Here is a 9,081-nt window from a genome sequence, read left to right as displayed (position 1 = left end):
ATATGCGCCCGCCCGGCCCGGCTGCAGCGTCGCCTGCCGGGCCGAATGCAGCGGGTGTCGTTTGAGCTGGGTGAGGAGCTTCCCGTCCGGGTCAGAAAGGGAATGCAGTATCAGGTTTATTCTCTTTGCCTTATTTTTCGCCGAGCACTAATCTTCTAATAGGCCGTTTGATTGATTTATCTTGTTAATTTTCTGCTTCTTCCAACTAGAATGCAAGTTTCATGAGGCCAGGTTTGTGTTCCCGCAGTTCCTAGCGCAGTGCCTGGCGCATATGGGCTCTCAATATTTGCTGAGTGAATTAAGTAATTATGAAAAGTAGGGAAGATACGTAGAAGGATAAAGAGAAAAGAAAAAACAAGTGTTCTGCCACCTCCGGACAAACTCTTTTACCTGAGGGAGATTTCCTCCCCACCCCGACGCTCCCCATAACTTATAATCATACTCTACAATTGTGCATCTTGGTGTTTCCGCTTTCTTTTTTTTTCTTAATAATACAAATATTTTCCTCTGGTATTACATTGTCTTTATAATCATAATTTTCACGACAGCATATTACGTACCCCATAGATAGAATATACACAATAACTTGTTTCCCAGTTGTTAGACTGATTTTTTTCTCTATTAAAGGCAATACTGTAATAAATTTTATGCATAGGGCTTTTCCTCATTTAGGATTATTACTTTAGGATAGAGTCCCACAAATAGAATTTAAATAATGATAGAAATATTTATGAGTCTTGGTGACTATTGTCAAATTGCCTTCCAAAGACCTAAAATAATCTTAAATGGCTTTTAAATCTTGTGCCATTTTTCCACAGAGGCCCTTCAAGCTTCTTCATTTATTCAGCAGATATACAGTGAGCTCCTTCTGTGTGCCTGGCACACTTTTGGGTGCTGGGGATACACAGATGAACAAGGCAGGTAAAGTCTTCCTATCTGTGTCATAAAACTCTAAAGAAATTTCGCCTTTTTAAAAGTAGTTATCCACTTAAGCTTTCCATGGTTCCCCACTGACGACTGAGCACATTCCAGACTCTCCTAGCTGGCGTTCACATTTTCCTATGACCTGGACTCAGCCTACCTGTCCACCTCTCACACACCCTGGCCTGTCCCCATCACCCCTTAGAATGCACTCCTCATTCTAGTTACTTGACCTTCTATAACAAACCATCACTCAGTCCCTTTACACAAATCTCCCCGCTGCTATTTTGAGACCTATGGGTGGCTACCTACATGTTTTGCCATCAGATTCAAACATACACAGAACCTATTAATGGGCCAATTCACAGGATAAGGAAAGGGCACAGAGGTTTGGGTGTATCTTCCAGAACAGTCCCTCCTTCCCATCTCTGTCACTACCTATCCACTAAGGGAATATGACTCTTTATCTCTTTGAATTCATGCTTGACAACACCCATACCACTATACATCTACCTCATTTAAATATTCCGTTCTCGGGGCCTCCCCGTGGCACAAGCGGTTGAGTGCGCGCGCTCCGCTGCGGTGGCCCGGGGTTCGAAGGTTTGGATCCCGGGCGCACACCGACACACTGCTTGTCAAGCCATGCTGTGGTGGCGTCCCATGTAAAGTAGAGGAAGATGAGCACGGATGTTAGCCCAGGGCCAATCTTCCTCAGCAAAAAGAAGGATTGGCAGATGTTAGCTCAGGGCCGATCTTCCTCACAAAATAAATAAATATTCCTTTCTCTCTCATCACTTTGTACACCTATTAGTATAATTTCAGTATAGTTATTCAGTTAAATGTCCATTTTAAACTGTCGTGTTAGACAATATAACATACACAGACATCTGACCAAACAGTGTACTTAATAGAAATGAATACCAAAACCATTTGCAATTTGGTAGTTAAAGAACTAATTCTAAATCTTCTTTTTAGTTATAGCAATACTTGTACAATGTATACCACGTGCAGACAACTATTAAATAGCTTCAGAGAATGTGTGTGAAAGTGGTTTATAAAATGTAAAGAATTCTACAAATGTTACTTTAATCTAGTTTTTTTAAATCTACTTTTTGGATTATCCTACAGCAATGTTCTCTTCCTCAGTTGCAGGCTAGTTTGAGAGTAGCTAGTCAAGTCACCTCACTAGGATATTGGGAACAGACAATATAAAACAAGAGTTTCCATTATCCATTTCTTTTTTTCCATTTCATTAGGATGAACAGTTGAAGGTTGATTGTATTATTTATATATTGCCTGTACTTTTAAATATATAGTTATATAAATTGTAAATATAAGTGGGTACAAATACAATACAAAGGAAAGCACCCCAAAAAATTTATTTTCATAGTTATTTTACTTACATTTCCATGAAAGCTTGGCTTCTGCTTGCTTAATTCCTCCCAAATCTGTATTTTATGAGGCACTGGTTTTTTGGGCCTTAGGACTGACGTTGATGGAGTTGTGAGATGTCTGGAGATTATGTCATTATTATTATTCTTTCTTCCGGATAAGATATTTAGGTTCTTTAGACCTATTTATAAACCACTGACTCCTTCTTTACACTGGCTAGTGCCTAGTACAGCAGAAATATTTGTTGGCTGACTTTCTTACTCCATTCATTAGCATTGACTCATTAACCTTCTTCTCTAAGCACTGTCAGCAAATGTGATTGTTTCCGTTTCAGACATCAGCAGCTCTGCTTTACTGGAAGGATTCTTACAGTTCAGGTTTAAAATATTATGGATAATATTTTTAGTTGCCCTGTTGAACTTACCATTATAATGTTCACTGTAATTTGTAGTACTTATTATATGGTATACTATGGTACATATGGTACACACGTGTGGTACCTATACATATGGTACATATATATGTGGTTATACTATGGTATTGAGTGGCTCACACTCAACATGTATGTCTGCTAGAATTAAATCTTTTAGAAAATTCTGTATAATGTTCTTCCTCATCTGTATCTATATTGATCTACAGATTTTAATGTAGTTAAAGGTTATTGACTAGAATGAATTAGATCGTAATAAAATTTATTGAAATTAAAACAATTGAAAACAATTGGAGAGGCATGTCACCACATATATTTATTTTATGTCTGCCAGAAGGAGGTAAAGAGGTTCTTAGTCTTTTTTTTGTGCTGCGGACCTCATTGGCAGTCTGGTAAAGGCTTTGCAGCCATTCTCAGAATAATGTTTCTAAATGCATAAACTATACGGGATTACATTTAAAACAGTTTTTTTGAAACAATTCTATCAATGGGCCCCAGCTTAAAACTCTGAAGATTTAAGGTACAGTCATCCCTTGGTATCTGAGGGCGATTGGTTCCAGGAACACCCATGGATGCCATCCGAGGATGCTCAAGTCCCTTTTATGAAACGGTGTAGTGCACTGAATAGAGTCAGCCCTCCATATCTGGGGATTAGAAACCCGCAGATACAGAGAACTGACTAGACTTAGTTTGCTCAGGCTGCTATAACAAAATATCACAGACTGGGTGGCTTAAACAACAGAAATTTATTTTCTTACAATTCTGAACACTAGAAGTCCATGATTAAGGTGCTAGCAAATTTGATATCTGTTGAGGACTCTCTTTCTGGCTTGTAGAGGGCCACCATCTCTCTGTGTCTTCACCTGGCCTTTCCTCAGTGGGTGTTGGGAGGGTGTCTCTGCTTGTAAGGACACTAATCCTGTTGGATCAGGGCCCCACCCTTATGACCTCATTTCATTTAACCTTAATTACTTCCTTAGAGGCCCCATCGCCAAATACAGCCACACTAGGGGTTAGGGCTTCAACCTACCAATTTTGGGAGGATGCAAACTTTCAGTCTGTAACAGTACTACAGAGAGTTACTATAGTTTCCCTTTCCCTTTCTCAGAAGCTGTTGGAGATTCAAGTTCTAAGACTCTGAGAAACGGAAGGCATCTAGGAATTCTAGTGCATGAAAAACACCTAAGCAACCCCAACAATACTGAAAAGTGAGCACTGTTTTTACAGTGTGTTTTGATACTATCATGGTTGTAATTAACTTGATCGAAGTATTTTTCCTGGAGTTAATGAGTCTGAGAATAGAGGAACAAACATTTAAGGAATAGAAGGAAAAGGCATGATCTGTAACGTAGATGGAAAATAATTAGAAACCAGTCAACTGTATAATACTTGAACATTATAAAATGTAAATAACTCCACAAATGTTAGCTTTGTCTAGTTTTGAAATCTATTTTTAAAAATTATCCTATTGACATGACTACCCAGACTAGGGAAACTAAAGAAAAAATAAGCAAGTGGGACTTTATCAGATTAAAGAGCTTCTACAAGACAAACGCAACCAGAATCAAGATGAACAGACAACCCACCAGGTGGGAGAAAATATTTGTAAAACATATATCTGACAAGGGGTTAATCTCCATAATATATAAAGAACTCACACAACTGAACAACAAAAAAACAACCCAATCAAAAAATGGGCAGAGGAAATGAACAGACACTTCTCCAAAGAAGATATGCAAATGGCCAATAGGCACATGAAAAGATGTTCAACATCACTAATCATCAGGGAAATGCAAATCAAAGCAACACTAAGGTATCACCTCACGCCCATTAGAATGGCTATCATCACCAAGACAAAAAACAACAAATGTTGGAGAGGATGTAGAGAAACAGGAACCCTCATACACAGCTGGTGGGAATGCAAACTGGTGCAACCTCTATGGAAAACGGTATGGAGATTCCTCAAAGAATTAAAAATAGAAATACCCTATGATCCAGCTATCCCATTACTGGGAATCTATCCAACAAACCTGAAATCAACAATCCAGAGAGGCTTATGCACCCCTATGTTCACTGCAGCATTATTCACTATAGCCAAGAAGTGGAAGCAACCTAAGTGTCCCTCGACTGATGATTGGATCAAGAAGATATGGTATATATATACAATGGAATACTACTCAGCCATAAAAAAAGACAAAATCGTCTCATTTGCAACAACATGGATGGGCCTGGAGGGTATTATGTTAAGTGAAATAAGCCAGAAAGAGAAAGACAAACACTGTATGAACTCACTCATATGTGGAATATAAACCAACACATGGACAGAGAAAACTGCATTGTGGTTACCAGGGGCAATGGGGGTGGGGGGTGGGCACAGGGGGTGAAGGGAGTCATATATATGGTGATGGACAAACAAAAATGTACAACCCAAAATTTCACAATATTATAAACTATTAAAACATCAATAAATTAAAAAAAATTATCCTATAACAATTTTCCTTTCCTCAGAGGAATACGAGTAAAAGTATAAATTTGTTACAAATAAAAGAAGGTTTAGAATTAGGACAATCATCTGAGAAGAGAGGTAGAGAAGAGTTTACTATTCCACTAAGAGGACAGAATATGGACAGGCAGAGCTGGACCACTAATTAGCTTCTGAAGACACGAAGAGGCAGCCACTATGGGCATAGCCCCTTAGGTCTCCCCAGGATATTTCTGTCCCTTGAAGTGAATCTCAGGAGCAGCTCTTCATTCTATTGCCTCTTCTCTCTCTGGGAGTGTGACAGCAAAGATCCCCTTGGTTGTATGATGGTAGTAAGAAGACTACAGACAGCTAATGAGACACAGCAGATGGCTTAAAGAGCTCCTATTAAGGATGAAGTTAGTCCTGGACATAATATCAGAGGTATTTATGGGACCATTCTGTAAGCTTTTCAAAACACGAGTTAATAAACTCACACATTGCAAATCTCCATAAGCAGCTAGCCAAACTGAAATTTGCAAAACTTGCAGAAGCCTTTGGCAGCTACTCAGAATGTGGGTACAAGCTTCCTCAAGGTGCTAAAAAATATTTTTGTGTAGTGATAGAGGTCAAGCGCTGGAGAGATCTTTGGCACTTGGGGCAGGTGGAGATTCCAAACTGATGCCCTGTCACTGGAGTTACTAATGACACAGGGAGACTATGCTGGATGGAGACTAGGCTACAAACCTCACCCTCTGGAAGGAGGGAAAGCCACAGTGAGGATCCAGAAAGGTAACTTGCTGTCTGCTGTCGTCCTGAAAAGAAGGACCCCAGGGAAGGAACTTGAAAAGTGAATTTTAGAAGATTTGGCCAGGCTCATTGTTTGAAATCCAGGAGGTGATTTGCTGCCTGGAGTTGGAGCTGCAGTTGTACCAAACACAGCACCCCATCCACCTGCTGGAGTCCTGAGTCCACTCTCTACCCTTGTCAGAAGCAGCAAGTCTGCTGGGAGCCAGGACTTCCTTCAAAGTAAGGAGCTCAGTCATGCATATCTTTTGTTAGGTTTACACCTAATTTCTTTAAAAAATTTGGATGCTCTTATAAAGACATCTCTTTTTGTCTGTTACTGTTTCCCCCTATTATGTTACCTAATTTGTTTTGTTGGTGCATTGGAATGCAGTAGAGGCAAAATAGCATAGTGTTTGCTCTAGAGCCTGAGGTTTGAATCCTGACTTTTCCTAGTCTAGCTTTATATCTCTGAGCAAGTTACTTAATCACTCTGCCTCAGTTTCCACATCTGCAGTGTGGGCATAATAATACCCAACCAATACCCATTGGTTGCTGTAAGAATTAAATTGTAACATGTAAGAGTATATGAAAGCCCTTGGCACAGTGCCAGACATGTAGTAAAAGTCAATATGTGATAGCTATTATTGTTCCACTGATCTTGTGTATAGCAACATTGCTGAACTCATTAATTCTAATAGTTTATCTGCAGATTTTCTTAGATGTTCTATGTAGACAATCATATTGTCTGCAGATAGGGGAAACATTTTTCTTTCCAATCCTTGGGCCTCATTCCATTTTCTTGTTGTTGTCGTTTTTTCATATTAGCTAGACTAGCACTATCCAGTAGAACTTTCTACAGTGATGGAAATGTTCTGTAGCTGAGTTGTCCAATGTGGTAGCCATATATGGCTGTTTAGCGCTTGAAATATGGCTAGTGAGACCCAGGAACTGAATTTTTAATTAAATTTAAATTTGAAAAACCACCTGTGAACAGCTCAAGGCCAGACCCTGCATTACAGTGTGGAGCAGTGATGCTAATAGTGGGCATCTTTGCCTGGCACCTGGCTTTCGTGGCACTCCTTGTCACATTTCACCAGTAAGTATGATTTTTGCTGTGGCTTTATTCTTAGTTTGCTGAGAGTTTTACCATGAATTATCACTGAATTCATAAATGCATTTCTGCATCTGTTGAGGGAATTTTATAGTTTTTCTCCTTTACTTTTTTGGTGTGGTGAATTACATTGATAGGTTTTTTTTTCTGATGTTAAACCACTCGTGTTTTTCTGGGATAAATCCTCCTTGACTCACATGCATTTTTAAAGTACACTGCTGGTGCCGGCCCCATGGCATAGTGGTTAAGTGCGCGTGCTCCGCTTCTGGCAGCCTGGGTTTGGATCCCGGGTGCGCACTGATGCACTGCTTGTCATGCTATGCTGTGGCAGTGTCCCACATAAAGTAGAGGAACGTGGGCATGCTTGTTAGCCCAGGGCCAGTCTTCCTTAGCAAAAAGAGGAGGATTGGCATGGATGTTAGCTCAGAGCTGATCTTCCTCACACAAAAAATAAAGTACACTGCTGTATTTGACTTGATAAAATTTTGTTTAGGATTTTTGCATCTATGGTCATAAGTAGTATTAATCTAAAACTTTTGAGTACTGTCCTTGTCGGGGTATAAACATTGATTACATCATGAAATGAGTTGGGGAATTTTCCCACTTTTTCTATTCTCTTAAACAACGTGTTTTTTAAAAAAGGGAGTGGGGCTTCTCTGTTCTTTGAACATTTGAGAAAATACCCCATGAAACCATAAGAGCCTGCTCTGGTGGAGAAGAGGATAGGTTTTTTAAATTTTCCAATTCAATTCCCTGGTTATTTGGGTTTCTTGTTTTTCCTTGAGTTATTTTTCTTAATTGATGTGTTTTTCTATATACTTTTGCATTTCCTCTAACCTCAAAGAAGCTCAGTGTTGACCCCTGCTTATTTTGCTGGAGTCAGCATGGGCTCCAGTAGGTGGATGGGTATCCTCTTGATTAACTCCACCACCCTTCTTTGCATACCTGTGGACACAAGATACACTTACTATGGCCTCCACCTCTGGCCTAATTTGCAGCGACTTTATTGCAAAGAAACTCAGGAGGGTCACGTGATGAATGGCCGGATTGTGGGTTCTCTAATTTTGGGTCCCGGCTTTTCCACCACTTCTTTTTAAAGAGGCAGTTTAGGTTCTTGCATTTGCGAACCCAGTTTGGGTGCCCGGTCTCCTTTGGCCTGTCGCCGGCCTGGAAAGTTCAGTCCCACCAAAGTGTACTCCGCCAAGGCCGCTCTAGAGCAGCCCCAAATAATTCCTGCGCCTCTAAAGCGGACCCCCCATCCCGGGGCCGGGGCGGCCACGCCTCTCCCCGAGGAGGTCTGACAGTGGCGACCAGCGGGTCGGCGGGCGGGAAGCGCCTTCGCGCAGGTTTCGGGAGCTGCGAGCGGCGCGCCGCCTTTCACCCCCGCCAGCCCGCCTGCTGGTTTCGGCCCTGGCACCCTTGGCCTAGGTTGAATCTCGCGGGCGGCGACCCAGGTGCCACCTGGGCTCCCTGAAGTTCAAGAACTTGTCTCGGGGAAAGAACTTCCCGTGCTGTCGCCCAGCTCCCGGGGCGGGTCCTGACAAGCTCGCGGGTCCCGGCGCGGCGCGCACGTCCCTCGGCCTTCAAGTCCCGCCTCCTGCAGGAAAGAGGCGCGGGTAGGGGCGGGTAGGTGGCTTTGGGCGGAGGAATCTTTCTGCGGGGCACGGCGGCGCTGGGCATGGCCCCAGAGCAGCTGTCTCTGAGAAGCAAAGAGAAGGTTCAGAGCTGGTCCCCGCCACGACCAACATGTCCCCGCAGCAGCGCAGCCCGCCTCCACTAGAGGAAGAAGAGACCCCCCGGCGCGCTGCGCCGACTCGCCCCGCTAATGCCTGCTCGACCGCCACCAGGGGGTGATGCGCCCTCCTCCTTCCTCCGGGATGCCGAGAATGCCTGCGAGGACTGTGGGTCTCAGGCATCCCAACCCGGCGTCTCCGCTCGGGGTGCTAAGATTGGCCACCGGCGGGGCTCAGGTCGCCC

This window comes from Diceros bicornis, chromosome 4 (assembly GCF_020826845.1).
Source record: "Diceros bicornis minor isolate mBicDic1 chromosome 4, mDicBic1.mat.cur, whole genome shotgun sequence".
In the NCBI taxonomy this organism is placed as follows: Eukaryota; Metazoa; Chordata; class Mammalia; order Perissodactyla; family Rhinocerotidae; genus Diceros; species Diceros bicornis.
Note: the sequence above shows the minus strand (reverse complement) of the source record.